Source organism: Saimiri boliviensis, chromosome 6, assembly GCF_048565385.1.
Source record: "Saimiri boliviensis isolate mSaiBol1 chromosome 6, mSaiBol1.pri, whole genome shotgun sequence".
NCBI lineage: Eukaryota > Metazoa > Chordata > Mammalia > Primates > Cebidae > Saimiri > Saimiri boliviensis.
The window spans coordinates 112,794,441-112,814,518 of NC_133454.1; the positions used below are offsets into that span (position 1 = coordinate 112,794,441).

The window sequence follows — 20,078 nt, forward strand, 5'->3', positions numbered from 1 at the left end:
AAGGAAACCGGCAGGGGGAGCCATACTGGCCCAGCCTAGTCCCAGAGCTTTTCTGTCTTCGCTTCTGGACCTGCGGTTGATGGATCTGGCTGTCTGTGGCCCGGGCTGAGTGGCTATAATGCTTGGTGTCCAAGGGCAATGCTGAGACCACGACCCACCTGGCAGCAGTCAGCAGATCAGGAAATCACCAGGCAGAACTCAGGACAATTTCCCCATGAATCCTCATGTATGTGTCCTATGGACCATTGGGCGGCGTTGAATCAACTGGTCTTCCAGAGTGGGTGACTCGGAGCTGGCCTGTGGGGATGCAGAACATGACTTCCCACTTCCAAAGTAGTAATACCAGGCTCTGGGCTAGGTGCCGGGGGTAAACCCTTCAACAAGGCAGACGTGGTTCCTGCCCTCAGGGAGCAGATGGTCTGGTGGAAAGACAGCCACTGAACAAGCAGGTACATATGCGATATCAGTTTGTAACACAGAGTACTATTGATACATGGGGTGTAACGATGAGGAAGAGAGGCTTTCAGAGGTATGAGGAGGAAGGGTTACCTAAGCAGCTTTAAGGAGTCAAGCTTCAGCTACTGGACAGAGATAGGGGAGCATGGGGCAATAGAGAAAAGCATTCTCTAAAAAGGCATCTCCTTTGTGCCAGGCACTGTGCTGGCCCTGGACATACAGTGGTGGGCCAGATAAGACAGTCAGATAAATCCTGCCCTCATGATGTTCTCTGTGGGGAAGATAGACTTAATCAAAGACTAAGACAAACCCATGTCAAATTAAAACTCTGAGGGTGATGGAAACAGTGAGTGAGGCTGGGAGAAGGTGAACAAGCAGGGGAGGTGAGATGGGCAGAGTTCCGAGAAGGCTTCCTGCTAGGTGAGCTGTGATTGAAGGAAGTGAATGGCTACCGGGTGAAGATTGGAGAGGGGCCTCCAGAAGCCTGGAATATCGAGGGCAAAGGCCCTGTGGCAGGAGAGCATGGCACATCTGAGCCACTGGATGAAGGTCAGCGTGCCTGGGGGGCAGCACACACGGGGGCTGGAGGAGAAGATGGAGGCATGATTACGTAGGACCCAGTGGACCAAATCAGGACTTTTGTTCTTTTATTTTAACAATGTAGTGGGAAACTGGGGAGTGGCTCGGTCACATTTATGTTTTGAAAAGGTGACTTTGGCAGCAGTCTGGAGAACCGACTGGGCTCAGGGGCGCCGTTCAGGGATGGATACCGACATACGTTTCCCAGGTAGAGCGTGTGAGAGTTCTCCAAGTCAGCAATGGTGGAAGACTGGGCTAGGGCAGGTGCAGAGACATGGAGGCAGGTGAACTGCTTTGTGAACTGTGTCAGAGAGGAGAGCTCTGACTTAGAAATAGACTAACTGGCCTAAGGTAGGGAGCAGGAGGTCTCAAGGACATCGGCAGTCTCCCAACAGGTGGTTAACGGTGCCTTTCTCTGAGAAATGGAGGAGGCTGGGAGGGGACTGGGTTGAGGGAAAGATCATGATTTGAGTTTTGGACTTGTTGAGTTTGTAGTAACACCAGGATATCCAAGTGGTGATGTCAAGTAGGCAGTTGGATATATGGGTCCGAAGCTTGGGGAGGAGGCTCAGAGAAGCTGCTTAGTGAGTCACCTGTGCATGGGTGGTCAGTGGGGTGGGGCTGTGGAGCGCAGAACCTGGGAAGAATGTGCTGAGTGAGAGGTGGAGAGGCCTGTGCCCAAGCTTGGAGGGACGTCGGCAGTTCATGGTCTAGAAGAGGGGCTTGATCCTGCCAAGGAGACAGAGAAGGTTTGCAGCCAGAGAGGTCGGAGGGGAACCAGGAGAGTGGGTGACCTGGAAGTCAAGGAAGAAGAGAGGTTCTCAAAGGCCACAATGGCTGTCAGTGCCAAATGCTGCTGAGAAACCAACCAGGAGAAGGGACTGAAAAGCGTCCCTTGGCATTACTACTAGGGAAGCCGTTGGTGACTTTAGCAAGAACTATTGTAGAAGTCAGTGGGTCTCCTCCTGAGGTGATTTTGCAGCCCAGCCTCCTGCCTCCAGACATTGCCCACTGTCGCAGCTCAGCGTAGGGATGAGCTGCCAGCATCTAGGAGGCAGAAACCAGGATTACTGTAAACATTTTACAAGGCACAGAATAGTCCCTCATAACAAAGAGTTATCTGCAGAAACCCTGCTGGAGAGTGGCGGGGGTGGAACCTGATTAGCATGGAGGTGACCAGGCATAGTCATTTCCTTGAAGTTTGGTTACAGATAAGATCAGAAGTGGAGGGAAGGATAAGAGTGAAGTGGGTGGTGGTGGGGAGGTTGGGGGGATTTGGGGGTGTGGGGGGGTCAACGGAGTCTGTTCATTAGAAAGACTTTAGCACCCTCAGAAAGCCAGTGGGAGGCTTCTGCTGAAGTGCTTGAGTGTAGAGTAGAGATAAGACATGCTCCCTAACCTCTTACGTCACCTCACAAGGTTCACATGGAGACACTGAATGAAAAAGGAGGTGGACCAGCCTCTCTTCTGTCCCTGCAGGATTAGCCTAGAGGATTAGAATAGATGGAGGTAGTTAGGTATAGCAGGCCACGTAGTAGCCCCCCAAAAATGTCCCTGTCCTAATCCCAAGAATTTATGAATATTATCTTCATGGCAGAAGGGATTTCTTGCAGATGTGATTAAGGATCCAGAGATGGAAGCGAAGATCTTGAATTATCTGGGTGGGCCCAGTGTAATCACAGGTGTCTTAATAAGAGGGAGGTGGGAGGCTCAGAGTCAGAGAGAAAGAAATTGGAAGATGCTGCTGTGCTAAACTTCAACATAGAGAAAGAAGCTGGTAGTGAAGGGATGCAGGCAGCTTCTGGAAGCCAGAGAAGGCAAAGACACACATTCATTCCTAGAGCTTCCCTGAAGAATGCGGTCCTGCCAACACCTTGCTTTTAGGACTTCTGAACTCTAGAACTGTCAGGTAATACATGTGTGTCATTTTAAGCCGCTGTGATTTTGGCAGTTTATTACAGGAGCAACAGAAAACTCACACAGGAGGATTTTGTGTTTGCGGGGGAGGCATCTACTAAGATGGGCAGGGAGGGGGAGTGAAGTGGCCTGAAATTGAGGAGATCGGAAAAGGTAAGTTCTGCGTGGGGGGTGGATAGAGTTCCAGGGGCCCAATAGGCTCGGGGAGCTGTCTGGAGCTCTCTGGTCTGTGTGGCTCTGCAGTAGAGAGGAGCTGCCGGGATGACTGGAAAATGAAGTCTATAAATTCATGCAGCTGAAGCTCAGGGGAGGGACGGCACTGCCTACAGAAAATGCTTGAGGAGGAAAGAAGAGGCCTTTCCTTTGGCATATGAGTTTAAGGAATCCTTGGAGGGAGAGGAGTTGAGAAGGCGTGGAGGGCTCGGAGGAGACAGGAAGAAGACAGGCTCTCTTGGCAGGAGCAGTCTCACGGGTGGAAGCCAGATTACTGCGGATTAAGGTTGACCGGGAGGTGAGGAAAGGGAACTGGCAAGGGCGCATGGCTTCTTTTAAAAGTCCGGTTGCCCACTGAGCAATTATTATATGCCAGATGCATACCAGACACCTGTGTCATCTCCTACTTCTCCAAACAGTCCATAGGGTCGGGGTTGCTGCCCCTCTTGTTCAGAAGAGGAAGCACAGGACTCCCGTAGCTGGTCCACAGTACACCTTGGGTTCCTTCAAAGATAGTGTCACCATGCCACCATGTGAGGACTTCCCTTGTTGGAGACATGGCTAGCGGGGTGGAGCATTTAATAACTACCCTGGGCCAGTTTTGGTTGTGTGTCCACATTCAACCCAACCTCACATACACAGAGCAACTCCAGAGCACTAGGTCCTGAGCAGGGAGCTCTAGGGATAACAGAAATGCATGAGGTTTGCTCTCTGTTCTTATGGAGGCTGTGGTTCATTTATGAGGCGCATGGTGGATAGGAGGGGAGGAAGCTTATTCCCAACCAAGTACTACAGAGGCAGCATGTTGCTTGGTGATCCCGTGCTGCAGAGGGCTGCAGCAGCAGGGAGAGGGGTATTGGTTTCAACAGGCAGATTGGAGACGGATTTTGAAGGATAGATAGAAATTCAACAGAGGAAGCCTATGGCTTCACAGCCTATTGGAAAATTACAGGAGAACAAAATCTAGGGCCGTGCCCAGGGAAGGGCTATTAGGATCCCCTTCTGCAGCCCCTAGAGTCTGCACCTGGGACAGCCCAGCTGGGGAAAGTTGAGAATCTTTAAAGCAGATGAGCTTGCCCAGGTTGGCTGCCTGGCACAGGTCGATGGTGAGAGGAAAGGAGGAATAGAAGGCCCTGGAATTTGCAACCTGGTTCAAGACTAGCTCCACCAATGAAGCCCCAGTTCAGGCGGTGGGACTGGTGGCCTGGAGGTTCTTCCCAGGGCCTTAGCTGCAGCCAGCAGATGAGTACAGGGAGTGGCTGGAGGCTGCAAGACCGTATGAGGCTTTGACCTTCGGGAACCCAAGAGGTGAGAGACATTAAAGGCCTAGAGTCACCAGAAACTTAAAGTGGCTCAAGAAAAGTATAAGTGTGTGGCGTTGGGCATGGGTGTTTGGGCATCCACTGGGTAAGAGCAGGCATGAGGAATAGTTCTGCCTGCTCAGGTGATGAGTGGGCTGAATGGTGGGAGAGGATGGGAAAGGTGGGTTGAACAGTAGTGCTGATTTTTGGACCAGGATCTGGAAGCCCCACGTTCTAAATAAACTGCCCTCGTTTGTCCAGTCCTGTCCCAAAGCCCGTCCTGGCTATTGTCTTCTTTGGACCTTCTGCCTGCCTGCAAAAGCTCTGCCCCCACTCAGCACAATACGTTTCCTTCCACACTCCCTCAGTATGTGCACTCTGCTCTGTAGAATTGATAGTGGTGATCACCATGAACATAGCTGTTAATGTTTATTGAGCACTTACTATGTGTCTGGGTCTGTGCTCAGTACTGTATAGCATAATCTCATCTGATCCTAACAACACTCCTGTGACATAGGTATTATTCCATCCATTGCACAGCTGAGAAAACTGAGGCCTGGAGAGGATGAGTCATTCTGCACAAAGCTAAACAGCTGGTGAGTTGCTGAGCTGGGGTTCAAACCTGTGCAGTCTGACTCCAGAACCCACCCTCTCATTCCACCTGTTGGCCCTCTAGCCTCCCTTACTTAGCACGCCTCTTCTTACCTCCTTGCCTTGGCTGACTCCATTCTACTCACTCTTCCTGCCCGGCACAAGTTTCCTCTCTGTCTTCGCCTAACCTGGAGGAAAGCTGGCCTGACTGTGGGCAGAGTAGTGAAAAGCCTGGGCCTGGGTCAAGATGGACCAAATGACCGTTTCCACCCCACAACTCTCCTTTGTAGCCTGGCTGCCTGGGCAGGAGTCAGACACTCACTTCTGCCTGTCTAGGAAAGAAATGCCCCATCCTCTGCTCTTTCATCCTGTTGGAAATTATAAATGCTGTAATTCATTGCCAACATGACCCAGGCTACCCTCAGACCCTGCAGGCCAGGAACAATAGGGCTGCCACAAGGCGTTAGGGGGTGCTGTGCAGCCATATGGTCTGGTAAAGAGCTGGAAGACAGAGGAAGCCGACACAGAGTTTCTATATAAGTTTTTCATTCAGACCCTGGCTTGTTCCGGAAGGGATTTAGGGTAGCCTAGCAGTATACATAAAATATACCACAATCTCATATTAAAACTGGGAGAGAGAAAGAAGAAAGAAAAACAAGGGTGGAGACCCTAAATGGAGCCAGGAATGAAGCTAAAAATGCGTACTATAATGACCTCTATCTGCTCTTTTAGCTATACGGGCTCCAGATCTGGCAGCCACTGGGAGAGTGGCTGGTACATTCTGTCCATAATGTGAAAAGGGCCAGGGAGCTCCTGAGGAGGTCCACCCTTCTGGATGCTGATACTGGACACATTTCCCAGGGGCCTTTATAAAGGGGACACTGTGTGATAGAATTGTCTACTCCATGCCAGGCAGCCTCCCCACCTGCCAGGCTGCTACCGTTCTGGGGAGAAGCGGATGTGAAATGGTGTTTCAGCATTTCCCATTTCAGCTTCCATCATAAATTGATGATTTCTTTTAAAACTTGAAATTGGATGTGCCAGAGCTCATGGCTCCAGAATAGCATCTGAGAGACCCTGAGTGAGTGCTTGGCTAGATGAAATAAGTAGACAGTTGCAGTGCCGTGACATGTGGTAGGGACAGGCGGGTTATACCAAGTCAGGGGATGCTCAGAGAAGTGAGGAGGAACAGATTTGTCCAAGAAGAAGAAAAGGGGCATTTGAGACAGGGTAGGTGTACAGTGTGTGTGCATGCATGAACACGTGCTTTTCTTTTCTTTTCTTTTTTTTTTTTTTTTTTGAGATGGAGTTTCGCTCTTGTAACCCAGGCTGGAGTGCGATGGTGCGATCTCAGCTCACCGCAACCTCCGCCTCCTGGGTTCAGGCAATTCTCCTGCCTCAGCCTCCTGAGTAGCTGGGATTACAGGCACGCACCACCATGCCCAGCTAATTTTTTTTATTTTTAGTAGAGACGGGGTTTCACCATGTTGACCAGGATGGTCTCGATCTCTTGACCTCGTGATCCACCCACCTTGGCCTCCCAAAATGCTGGGATTACAGGCTTGAGCCACTGCATCCGGCCTGAACACGTACTTTTCATGCCTGCTTGTTAATTTCTACTCTTTATTTTGAAAGTTGGAAACTCGTTGAAAAGTTGTAAGAAAAGTATAATGAATACCCTCATACCTGCCTCTAGATTCACCTATTGCTAACACTTTATAACCATTGCTTTATGTCTCCCTCTACACACACACACACACACACACACACAGGCACAGGCACACAAACACACACACATTCTTTTCTTTTTTCTGAACTGTTTGAGATATAGTTACAGAGACATCATGACACTTTACCTCTAAACATTTCAGCCGAATTCCTAACAGCAAGGTGTTCTCCTATACCAGGGTGGGCAAACGTTTGTTTTTAAAGGCCACTTGGTAAATTTTAAAGGCTTTGTGGACTGTACTGTCTGTCATAACTGCTCCACTCTGCCATTGCCCTGCAAAAGCAGTCACAGACGATACATGAATGAATGTTTCTGTTTCAATAAAACGCTATATGAACACTGAAATTTGAATTTCATATTGTTTTAAGTGAAATTTGAAAGTCATAGAAATGAGATTATGTTAAAAAAAACATATTTTGGTCATTTAAAAACACAAAACCATTCTTAGCTTGCAGGCTGTATAAAAACAAGTGGTAGGGTCTGGATTTGACCTGCAGCCATAGTTGGCCAATGCCTGAGCAATTTAACCACCATGTAATGACTATACCCAGGAAATTTAACATGGATACAATACTGTCTCCGCTATAGTTCATATTCAGATTTCCCCAATTGCCATTAGTAACATTCTTTATAGTTTTTTCTGCCAGCCAGGACTCATGCAGGTATCACATCTCATTAGTTTCCTTTATTCTAGAAAAGTCTCCCGTGGATTGTTTTTTCTCTTTCATGATATCGATACTTTAGAAGAGTTCAGGCCAGTTGTTTGCATAATGTTCCACAGTTTAGATTTGTCTGATTGCTTCTTCATGGTGGATTCAGATTACAGCTCTTTGGCACAGGCAATGTTGGGTCTTTCTCACAGAGTGCCATCAAGAGACAAGGCATTTGTCTTGTCTTTTACTCAATGGTTTTAACAACTATTGATGATACTTGCCTGTATCAATTATCAGCCATGATTTAAATGATTTTTCTATTTTGTCTCCTCTACATTTATTACTTGACATTCTTCTGTTGAAAAAAGCGCTCAACCTTCACCCCAACTCAATCGTCATTTAAAGCTATTTTTCTTATTTGTATGAACATGGATTCTTTTTTTATTCAGTGTGTTGGAGTCCATGCCTGTCATTCTTCATTCTGATGTTCAAATTGCCCTAGATTTGGCCAGTGGGAACGCTTTCAAACTGGCACCTTGTTCTTTCAGCACATCCCCATCATTATTTCAGCACTGTCTCCTTACTTTCTGGCACAGAAAGAGTCCCACTGTCTCTTGTAGTAGCTATGATTCCTTTTAGTGGGAAACGGTGTTTAGAAGCCAAGATCTTGGGATGATAGGTGTGCAATTGCTGCTGGGGTGTCCTTGCTTTTAAACCGAACTAGGTTTGTTATTATGTGATTTCACTTTGAGTTCTGGGATACATGTACAGAAGGTGCAGGTCTGTTACATAGGTGTACATGTGCCATGGTGGTTTGCTGCACCTATCAACCTGTCATCTGGGTTTTAAGCCTGGCATGCATTAGGCATTTGTCCTAATACTCTCCCTCCCCGCACCCGCTGCCACCCGACAGGCCTAGGTGTGTGATGTTCTCCTCCCTTTATCCATGTGTTCTCATTAGCCACACTAGGTTTTGAGGGAGTGATGAGTTGATGCAAACATCCTACCATGTCATAAACTGAGGAAACACAGCATAGCAGGGGTCACAGAATTTACAAAGGCCCTGGGACACACACGTAACAGGCAGGTATTAATATTAGGGCATAACGAAGGTACCGAGTGGAAGGTGAGGCTAGAGTAAAAGTCACTTTTCTTGTGTTCTCAGATCCAATGGATCATAAAACACTATTGATTCAAGATCAGCTTTTCTGGGCGTAAAAATGAATACCTCAATCCAAAGATTCTGAATGTCAGGAGCATTAAATGCACTTAGCTTGTGTAGCTATTTTATAAATGCTGGTAGTTTAGTTATTGAATCACAAACCAAACCAAAGATTTTCCCTGGAAAATGTAATATGCTAGTGAACCGGTTCTGGCTAGAGCCAAGTCTGTAAATGTATCAGAGCAAAAGTAGAACACGAAAAATTATTCTGAGCCTATGTCATATTCGCAGTCCAGACCAGCTCCTGACCTGACCTCCTCCTCTTTCTTGGCTCTGCAGTCCATTCTACCGTAGCTGTGTTTCTCACACCTAAACAGTGTTGGGTTCAGGTGACTTTTAATGTTCCTGGAGTCTCAATGTTCTATTAATTTTATTTTAATGTTACTTAAAAAGGTATAAACATAAAGCTTGCTAAACACAAACTGTCTTGTACTTACAACTTTTAAATAACTGTAAAGCCAAAACAAGCTTACATTTATAAAATGAACAGAACTACAAAAACTTCAACATAATGTATAAACATGTTAACAAACTCATTTTAATGAGATGGTTGATGATGTTTCACTAAAACAAAATTGCTTTTTATAAGGTGAATATGTTAGTAACTACTGAGACACAAGCAGAGTCTTTGGAGTTTGAAATGCCTGTACTTTTGTGTGCCGTGTGATATCTTTATTTTCCTACTATTTGTCTGTATTTGAAACACTGGGAAATCTTTTATTTATCTATGTATTTAGTTATTTAGAAACGGAAACTTGCTCTGTGGCCCAGGCTGGAGTGCAATGGCACGATCACAGCTCACTGTAACCTCAAACTCCTGGGCTCAAGCCATCCTCCCACGTGAGCCTTCCGATTAGCTGGGATCACAGGCGTGTGCCATCACGCCCAACTATCTTTTGTTATTGCAACTGCCATGATGTATCTTGGCCTTTTCTTTGCCAGAGTGCAACATTTACATATTAAGTTTATATCGGTTCGTTTTCCATTGGCTCATAGCAAGTAGTAATAATTGGGATTATATGATCAACTGTTGCTGTGAAACAAGCTACCTCAAAATCCAGTGGCATAGAACAGGGGTCGGCAAGCTTTTTCTGTAAAGGGTCAGGTAGTAAATATTTTAGGTTTTGCAGACTATACAGTGTCTGTCTCAATGGCTCAATTCTGCCCTCATAGTGCAAAAGCAGCCATAGGTGTGGCATGTTTCAATGAAAGTTTATTTATATGTACTGAAGTTTGAATTTCATATCATTTTCAAATATTGTTTTTCTCTTGATTTATTTTCAACCATTTGAAAATCATTCTTAGCCTGGTGGGCCATGCAGAAATGGGTGGTGGGCTGGAATTAGCCCGCAGGCCAGAGTTTGCTGAGCCCTGACGTTGAACAGCAGTCATTTGCTCTTGCTCACATATCTGCTGGTCACCTGCAGTTCCTCATTTCTACTTGAGTGTCTTTTGGTTGGCTGCAGTTTGGCTGACTTAGCGGGGCTTGCTGGGCTGCCTGGCCTCCAGCCATTGGGGGAGCTCGGCTTCTCTCTCTGGAGCCAGGTCTTCTCCAGACACTTGGAGCATGTCTGTTCTGGGCCCCAGCTGAAGGAGCAGGGGCTCTCTGGGGAAGCTTTTCTAGCTTTCGAGACTTTACTTGCATCATGTTTGCTAACATCTCATTGGCCACATGAATTTCATGGTTGAACGTAAGGTCAAGGAGCAAAGAAGTACAGGCTGCCCATTAAACAGTCTAGTTCAGAGTCACGTGGCAAAAGGTGCTAGGGACGGCCGAAGAGCTGGGGCCAGGGATTCAATCTGACACGATGCCATTTCAGCCATAAATATTGTACTCTTGTGGGTGCAGAAATCTCATGGGGGATTCCTGCATATTGATTTTTTTAATGAAAACTTTGAATTAAAAATTCTTAGAACACTCAGATCCCGAGAATATATCCAAAGACCCCAGCTCGAGAGACATTCATTCTTAGTAAACTTCCTGGCTTTGCTGCAGAGGATTTGGGGTTTCCTAGTGTTTGAAAATTCTCCAAGGAGAAGTCTTGTTGAACTATGCTCTCTGAATGAACCTAATTCAGCACTCCAAACCCCAGTGTGTCCTCAGAAGATGGACAATAATAATGGCAACAATAATAGCTGCTGTTCACTGAGTACTAAATGATTTGTATATCTCACAACAGTACTATGGGCCAGGTATTATCTTCTTTTTAAAGATTGAGAAACTGGGCTTAAAAGGCCACGTTACTTATTAAGATTATACAGCTCATTTATGGGGCCAGGATTTTGAACTAGATCTCCAGTTCATCATCTCCAGTCTCAGATGTGAATATCTAGAATGCCCTCCTGCCATCCCATTGATGGTCCTCCCACTTGCATGGAAACCTGTTTCTTTAGGGATTACTGTTCAAGCATAGGATTTGTAGGATATAAGGCTGTTTCTCTCTTCTCATTTGATTGCTAACTGACATTTGGCAGATTCTTTTTATTTATTTATTTATTTATTTATTTATTTATTTGAGACGGAATTTCGCTCTTGTTACCCAGGCTGGAGTGCAATGACGCGATCTCCGCTCAACGCAACCTCCGCCTCCTGGGTTCAGGCAATTCTCCTGCCTCAGCCTCCTGAGTAGCTGGGATTACAAGCACGCGCCACCATGCCCAGCTAATTTTTTGTATTTTTAGTAGAGATGGGGTTTCACCGTGTTGACCGGGATGGTCTCGATCTCTTGACCTTGTGATCCACCCGCCTCGGCCTCCCAAAGTGCTGGGATTACAGGTGTGAGCCACCACGCCCAGCCCCAGATTTTTATTTTTTAACAGCTTTATTGAGATGTAATTCATATACTGTACAATTCACCCATTTAAAATGTATGATTCAGTGGTTTTGACTGTATTCAGATATGTGCAACCATCACTACAGTCAAATGTCATCAAATCCTGTATCCTTTGGCTGTCATTCTCCCCTTCCACGGCCCACAATCCACATCGTCAACTCCTCACCCCCACCCATCCCTAGGCAACCACGAATCTACTTTCTGACCCTATAAATTTTTCCATTCTGGCCTTTCATATAAATGAGATCATATAGTACATGATCTTTGTGATGAGCTTCTTTCACTTAGCTTCGTGTTTTCAAGGTTCATCTGTGTGGCAGCATGTACCATTCCCCCCCACTCTTTTTTTTTTCTTTTTTCTTTTCTTTTTTTGAGACAGCGTCTCACTCTGTCACCCAGGCTGGAATGCAGTGGCTCTATCTTGGCTCACTACAGCCTCCTGGACACTTCTGGGCTTCAAGTGATATATAGTCCTGGCACCTCCCAGCTTCAAATGATCCTCCTGCCTCAGCCTCCCAAGTAGCCCAATTAGCTATGATTATAGGTGTGTACCACTATGCCCAGCTTTTTTTTTTTTTTTTTTTTTTTTTTTTTTTTTTGCATTTAGTAGAGACAAAGTTTTGCATGTTGGCCAGACTGGTCTTGAAATCCTAGCCTCAAGTGCTCCACCTGCCTCAGCCTCCCAAAGTGCTGGGATTACAGGCATGAGCCACCACACCCAGCCATATGGCCAAATAGTGTTCCATATCTTGTTTACCTCTTCATTCGTTGATGGACAGTCTCTGCCTTTTGGCTACTATGAGTAATGCTGCTGAAAGCATTTGTGCACAAGTTTCCATGCGGACACATGTTTTCATTTCTCTTGGGCATAATACCTGGGAATGGAATGGTAACTCAAGGTTTCAGCATTTGAGGATCTGCCAGGCCGTTTTCCAAAGCAGGAGACCCATTTTGTTTTCTCACCAATCATATATGAGGGCTCTGATTTCTCCACATTCTTGTCGACCCTTGTTTTTCCTGACTTTTTGATTCTAGCTATCCTAGTGAATGTGAAGTGATACCTTATTGTGAAGCATTAGGGCTTTGCTCTGCTTTTTTTCTATCTCTCATTCATTTCAGTAGTTATTGGGGGAGAGCCACCCATGATGGATGCACGGGTTATGTACTCAACGACGCCATGGGGTGCTTTTTATACCAACCCTGTTAACTACGTTCTTCTACCAGGTTAATTTGGAAGACTGTTCCAATCTGCAGCATGATCATTAAAGTGTGTTTCTATCTGATTTCTCTCTGGCTCATTCCAGTTTACATTTTTGCTGTCCCCTAGATAAGCAGACACTCCTAGATCTCTCTCTCTCACCTTTGCTTAAGACCATTCATACAGAGCATAACGAAGAGACGGGATTCAGACCAATCTTCTTGACAACTGCTTCTCTAGTTCTTCCCCAGGGGCCCAAACTAGGACTCAGAATGCTGCTGCCTTTCACCAGGAGGCTGCCTCCTTACCAAGGAGAGCAAAGCTGTGTGTGATCAGGGTAGCAGGTGGTTGGTCCTGAGGCTGGTCTATTGTCCTGACACCTTTTCCAGGCAGCAAAGAGGGGCTGCGAAGGGAAGAGGTGTCTGCGTTGGTTATAGGCTCTGTTCCCGGGTTCCGATCCTGGCTCTACCACTTGCCGGAAATGTGTCTTTGGGCTGCTCACCTGCTCCCTCGCAGGTCCAGTGGGTTTATCCATAAAATGTGGGTGCATAGTATAATGGAACACACCTCTATGAGTTGTTGTAAATAGTAAGGCTAGTTGCATGCCTGGTACTTAGCATGTGATGAGCAGATCACAGCCAGCTTTAGTATCTACAGTTATCGTCAGGCGGGTTTCAGGAATGGTTGAGGGTGGGAGGTGAAATTGAAGTATGTAAAACTTGGATGTAGCATTTGGGATTGTTTGTCAACATGCCTCATTAACCAGGTCTCCAGAGTCTTTTCAAGCATGAAGAAGAAGGAAATTCTGGCATTTGCAACAACATGGGTAAATCCGGAGGACGTTATGCTAAGTGAAATAAGCCAGACACAGGACAAATGCTACCTGATATCACTTATAGGAGGAACCTGAAATAGTCAATTTCATAGAGACAGAGTAGAATAGTGGTTACCAGTGGCTGGGAAAGAGGGAAATAGGTATTAGTTCAAGGGTATAAAGTTTCAGTTGTGCAAGATAAGTAAGTCCCAGAGATCTACCATACAGCATAGAGCGGGTAGTTAACAATACTGTATTGCATACTTAAAAATTTGCCAAAAAGGTAGATCTTATGTTATCACAATAATAATAAGAGCAGGAGGAGTCTTTTGGAGATAATGGATATGTTTATGTCATCGTTTGTGGCAACGCTTTGACAGGGGTACTCTTATTTCCAAACTCGTCAAGTTGGATACGTTAAATTGTGCTGCTTTTTGTATGCCAGTCATACCTCAATAAAGTGGTCTAAACAGAAAAGACATTTGATCGAATGAAGTTTTGGAATAATAAGAGGAAGTTCTCATTTCCTGATCAGTTAAATTAGGGCAGATGAGTTACATCATGGTTCTTGAGCTTTTTTGAATCACCTTGGAAATTATACTCATGTGCCAATGTTCACAAAGGGCTGCACACATTTTAAGGGGTGCCCTCTTTCCCAGACACCAGGTTAGGAACCAGGTTAGATTATCTGGATAATCTCAGATGCTCTTATCTGGCTTCAGTATTCTTCTCTCCATGTCTCTGGCCATTGCAGAGGCTGGAGTTCAAGTTCAGGTTATCTCTTTATCTCTCAGGTCTTAAGCCGGTTGGGCTGGGGAGTAGCTAGAGAAAAGAGGTGATGCATCTGCCTCCTGGGGCTTGAGACAGGAGCATCTGAGGTATGCCAAAGCGCTTCATCAATGGCAAATGGCTTCACCAGTCATTTTTGTAACTGCTTTGCTCTATGAAGAAATGCAGGATTAAAAACTAAGAATGCTTTATGGATTCAGTGAATTCCTGGAAAGTTGCAAACAAATCGGGTTTTTGAAAATCCATCTCTACAGCATCTGGTCATGATACCATTTAGAGGAGCCCAACATTGAATCCTCAATTAGGGCAGACAGATGTTCTGTTGCAAAGCAGAGCATTCCTCCCTATTAAAATGCCAACCTGCAGATAGCAGATTTGCTCAGAGGCAAAGCTGGAAGTTCAGAGGGGTGCCCCAGAAAAGTCCTGTTTGATGCTGGCTTTCAGGAATGGTTGACGGTGGTTGATGGAGTCATTAGGGAAATGCTGGTGCTAACGTCCATTGCTCTACAAAGTGGTTAAAGCATGGACTGTACTGCTAGAGACCCGAGTTTAAGCTCCAGCTTCCCATGTGAAAATTCCTTTGCCACCTCAGGCAAGTTGCCAACAGCCCTCAGCCTCAGTTTTCTAATCTGTAAGGGGAGGATAATCATAATAGCTGTGAGAATTAATAGTGTATCAAAGAACTTGACATAGTGAAGGTACTCCATGAGTGTAGCTGTTAATGAGGTTTTATTTTTATTATCTTTATTAATAATTACCATGGTCTGAAATACAATGTAGATCCACCTAGACCATATTTGGCCCAGGGGGCCAAACTCCATGCTTTGATGTTTTTTTTTTCGGAGCATCCCTCTACATAGAATCACACAATCTTCATTTTAGACAGAACTTTGAAGTCATTTAGGACAGATATCCACCGAATGAGCAAGTCCTCTTTTCAGCCTCCCTGCTAACAACCATCCCCTGCTTGAATACTCCCAGTAACAAGAAGCTCACCACCTCACAGCGTTCTTATCCTGTCTTAGGACTCTTGTTCATGTTAGGCCATCACTCTTTGTGCTGAGTTCAGGCCTGCGTCCCCCTAGATGCAAGCAGGTTCTAACCATCCTGTCCCCACGACATGGTTGTCCTTCCCACATCTGATGATGATGACTCTGCTTTCCCAGGCCTCTTCTCCTTCCAGGCTAAGGGAGCTTCTTACCATGTGGGTTCGCCAGGTTATCAACCTGGTTCCAGGTTATCAAAGGCCTTGCATCACAGTGCTCAGAGCTTCTGGCTGGTCCAAAGTACTAAGTTCAGAGGGACCAAGGAGTTGACCTTGAGGGATAAGGCAAGGGAAGACACTGGGAGACCAGCCTTCTTGGGGCTGCTCCTGAGCATCGGGCCCTGTTGCCATTCCTGGACCCATCTCAGTGCCGGAACTGGAGGCCCACAGCCTGCTCTCTACTCAGGGTGGCCTGGGTTCATCAGTGGCATGTAACGTGATCCACAGGCCCTGTGAGAACCTGCCTGCCCTGCACCCTCTGCCCAGGGCACCATCTGTCTCTTCTCTAAGATTTCAGCTTATACTCCATGTCCCCAAGAAAGGTCCTCAACAGATTCCCAGGTCCAGGGCTCCAGCTCAGAGATCCAATAATCCCACATAATTCCCCACCATGGCACTGGCCATGCCATATCACAGTGGCCTCTCTTCTGTGTCCCGCTAGGCTGTGAGCTTTCTAAGAGCAAAGATATTCTCTGCCTGTGTCACCATTCTATCCCCAGAGCCTGCCACTGTGTCCACTCCCTCCATGATGTTTGCTGGTTTAATGATTGAATGAATAAGTACTTGATTTGAAAAAATCCTGATTGCTGGGAAAGATAAGCCAAAAACCACCCCTCAGAAAAACTCTAGACTTGAACCCAACAGACAGAGGTCGCAGGCAGTTCCTCTGTCCTTCCCAGCCCTCACCCAGGCCTCTCTGTCCAGATGAAACTACCAAGACTTATCACCACTTGGTGTGGACCCACAGGGCTCCCACCACCCTAAATTGGTAGTAACTAATATTTGAACTCTTAATAATCTCAATTATGATCACAGTGCTAACAGTAACCACTCACTGAGTGTCTTCCACTTTCATTATGACAGCAGTGCTGCAAGGCTGGCTTTTATCCCATTTTATAGATGAGGAAACTGAGGCATGGTCTGCAAAGTCATCTGCCCAAGGCCACTCAGCTTGTATGTAGTGCAGCTGAAATTCTAGCCAACTCCTCTGGCTCCATGGCTCTTACTACCGTCTATATGCTCCTACTACTGGCTGTGGGACCTAGAGATGCTTCTCTTTTCCCCAGAAGAGAGGAGAGCAATCAGAAATGATAATGTTGTGGAAGTAGTGTTATGATAAAGTCCAGGGTGCTCTGAGACTCCAGGGGAGGGTCCCTGCAGACAGGGGCATCACCTGAGGAGACTGCCATGGGAGGAGAAGCCCGAGTTACATGTTTTCTCTTTTTATTTTTCTGAGATTTTTAAAACACAGAGTCAGTATAGTCCCATGGACAAATAAAGCAAAAGCATCCCTGCCTCCTTCTTTCCTCCCCTCTAGGGGTAACGAGAGTTGAGAGTCTGAAATGTACCTCCTAGACATTCTATGTTCATATAAACATGTGTAGTGGTAGGCTGGTTGATGCTTAACAACTGATGGTGATGGTGATGGTGAGGATAAGTGCCAATTTCCATGGTGCAAATGCCTCCCCCGTGGCTGATTTCAAGCTACTAACATGAAATCACTGAATGTGCAGTTGGGAAGAAATGTGTAATCACAACTATTGTGTATTATTTCTACTATGCAGCTACAATAGAGGCCAGTACCCTCCAGAGCATAGAGAATAGTCAGTCAAATGTAGTAAAATAATTGAGAAGTAGTTAAGTTTTGAATATTCATTGCCTTTTAAAATTGTATCATTTACTGAATTGTAAGCTTATATTATTTAATTTTTAATGACTGTGTGTAACAACTGGCTCACAAAATTCCTGAAAATTTAACAGTTGGTTCTCAGTATAAGCTGGCTCTGGCATAGCACTTATTTCATTTTTACTAAAACCTTAATATTTTGTAATTTTTTCTTCTTTCTTCCTTCCTATCTTCTTTCCTGTCTTTTTTCCTTCCTTCCTTCCTTCTTTGCTTCTTTCTTTTCTTTTCTTTTAGAAATACGACCTTGCTCTGTCACCCAGGCTTGAGTTCAGTGGCACAATCATGGGTCAGTGCAGCTTCAAACTCTTGGGCTTAAGCAATCCTCCTGCCTCAGCCTCCTGAGCATTTGGGACCACAGGCATGTACCATCACACTTGGCCAGTTCTTTGTGGAGACAGGGTCTTGCTGTGTTGCTCAGGCTAGTCTCAAACTCCTTGGCTCAAGCAGTTCTCTGACCTCAGCCTCCCACAGTGCTGGGATTACAGGTATGAGCTTTGCACTCAGCCAACTTTTTCCCTTTAACTTGCTTTTTAACTAAAAGGCTCTTCATTCAGTCATTCATCCAACCAGTATTCCACCATGTGCCATGCCTTCCATGTGTTAGGAACCAGGGCCACCATCGTGATCAGAGCAGCTTTGTGCTCATTAGCTTACGGTCTAGCCAGGGAACCAGTCAGTTACCAAATTGGCAAATAGATATCAACAAAATGCTCACTGTAATTAGGCCTCCTAAGGGAGGTTATAGGATGATCTAACAGAGATGATGCCATGATAGGCTGGGGATATGGAAGTTGAGGTGTAGCAAGGAAGAACTTCCTTCAGGTTCAAGGTTAGGAAAGGCTTTTTCTGTGGAGCTGACATAATCTGAGACGCAAAAGCTCAGAAGGGACCACATACTCAAAGCTTAGTGGGAAAAAAGTTGGAAAAGGATATGTTTACTTGGGTGCCATTTCTGTAAACTTTACACACATGCAAACAGTCCTGTGTGTTGTTCTTTGAAAAGTCCTTGTGTCATAAAAATGGGAAGGCTTCCCATCGTCTCCAGGATGGTGGTTACTCTTGGAGGGAGGAAGGAAAAGAGAAGTTGGAGGCAGAGAGGGTCTTCCACTGCATCTCAGTATTTTCTTGAAGCAAGAGGAGAGAGAGGCCTGAGACAAATATAACTCGTGTTAATTTTTGTTGCTGTAGCTGGTGGGCACAGGGTTGTCAGCTGCATTCTTCTTTATAATTTCTGAATGTTTGAAATATTTCATGATTGTTGTTATTTTTAAGGGTAGATAAAAGAGGCTCTAGGCAGTGGAACCGGCCAATGTTAAGGCTCACTCTCAGGGTATCAAGGCTGCAGAAAGGTGAAAAGGGCGTGAGAGGCCCAGGGTAAGTTGGGGAGCAGGCCTGTGGGCTGTGAAGGCTGTGGCCATAAATATGAGTTTTATTGTAAGTGCAGCATGCCATCTTGAGCTGGTGCGGGACATGATCTGATTTACATTGATAAAATACGTCTCTGCTGCTTTGAAGAGAGTGATAGAGGCTTATGAATGGCACCAGGTTAGGTAGGAGTCTAGGCATGGTGACTATCCATCTGTTTCCCATTTCCCAGGAATGCTCCCAGTCTCTGCTTCACTGAGTCCTCAGGGAACCAACCCTGCTCTAGCTCATGTGTCAAAACTTATCAAGTTGTACATTATATGTCAATTATGCCTCAGTAAAGCTGTTGGAAAAAGAAGGAACATATCATTATGAAACAAAAAGAGGCAGGGTGAGTAAGAGGATGGACCTGCAAAAAACTAAAAATTCTGGGAATGAAAAATATTCATCAAAATAAAGATACTCATTAAAAAAGAGCAAAGAAAGATGGAAACACCTCAGTAGATGGGAGAAACCCTGGAATAGACACAGCTGAAGAGAAAATTAGTGGACTGGAAGAGAGTTCTCAGAAATTTTTCCAGAGAGTGCCCAGAAAGAGAAAAATATGGAAGAGTAGTTAAAAGACATGGAGGAGAGATTGAGCTACTCTCATACCTGTTTAACAGCAATTTTACTGAAAGAGAGGGGAGAAAATGACTGAGAAGCTGTTACTCAAAAGGCTAATGACAGAATTTTCCAGAATTGAAAAAAATACGAGTCTTGGAGTTGGAAGGTGTTCATCAAATAATGAGAATTTCAGGAAAGTAAATCTCCACTTCAAAACCACATAGCAAAACTGCAGAAAATCAAGAGTAAAATAAAAGTCTTAAAATTTTACCACAGACAGGATTACCCACAAAAGAACAACAGGAGACTGACAGCTGTTGCTTTTGTGCCAGTGGCAGTCTTTTTAGTAATCTTCAGAGTGCTGAAAGAAAATAAAACTTAGCCTAGAATTTCATACCCAGCTGAACTCTGATTAAAGAGTGATGATGAAATAAAAGAGAAAGCAGCCCAGCTTCAAACCCTGAGGCTCTTGAACATTTAGAGGTTGGGGAGAGGAGGAACCCTCTCAAATCACATATGCTCAGTCATCCAGCAGTGGCTTCCGTCTCCCACAGAAACTGTAAAGAGAGAAGGATTGATTTAGTCTTTGTAGTTGCAACTGGAGGCCAGTGGAAATGCCCCTTGTCAGCCATGTTGCTGAGTATTCCATCAAGACAGAGGAGGGAGATGGTCCCATCTGTCTGCTCCCCATCTCCCAGGAATTCAAAACACGTGTGAAGGGCTTTGTGTATCTAGGAGGAGGGGCTCCCCAGTGTCTCTAGGAGAATGGGAATGGGTGGAGGATAGGTAGCAGGGATTCTGAACCCAGCCTGCGTTTCAGTTCTGTAGCAGTGGTGACATTTCAGGGGAAGGGGATGGCA

At 45.5% G+C, this 20,078-nt stretch overlaps 1 protein-coding gene across 10 annotated transcripts in view; it reads left to right on the plus strand.

The window, feature by feature from the left end:
• PRDM11 (PR/SET domain 11) overlaps positions 1-20,078 on the plus strand; it is an 87,340-nt gene that overhangs the window by 36,767 nt on the left and 30,495 nt on the right. Inside the window, exon 1 of one of the 10 annotated variants that reach the window (XM_074401349.1) lies at positions 2,347-5,062. The exons of 8 other annotated variants lie outside the window; for them this stretch is intronic. The gene's annotated coding sequence lies outside the window, so the exon portion shown is untranslated. Of the gene's footprint in view, positions 1-2,346; positions 5,063-12,077; positions 17,733-20,078 lie in introns of those variants that run through there. One more of the 10 variants, XM_074401350.1, reaches the window with a different exon arrangement.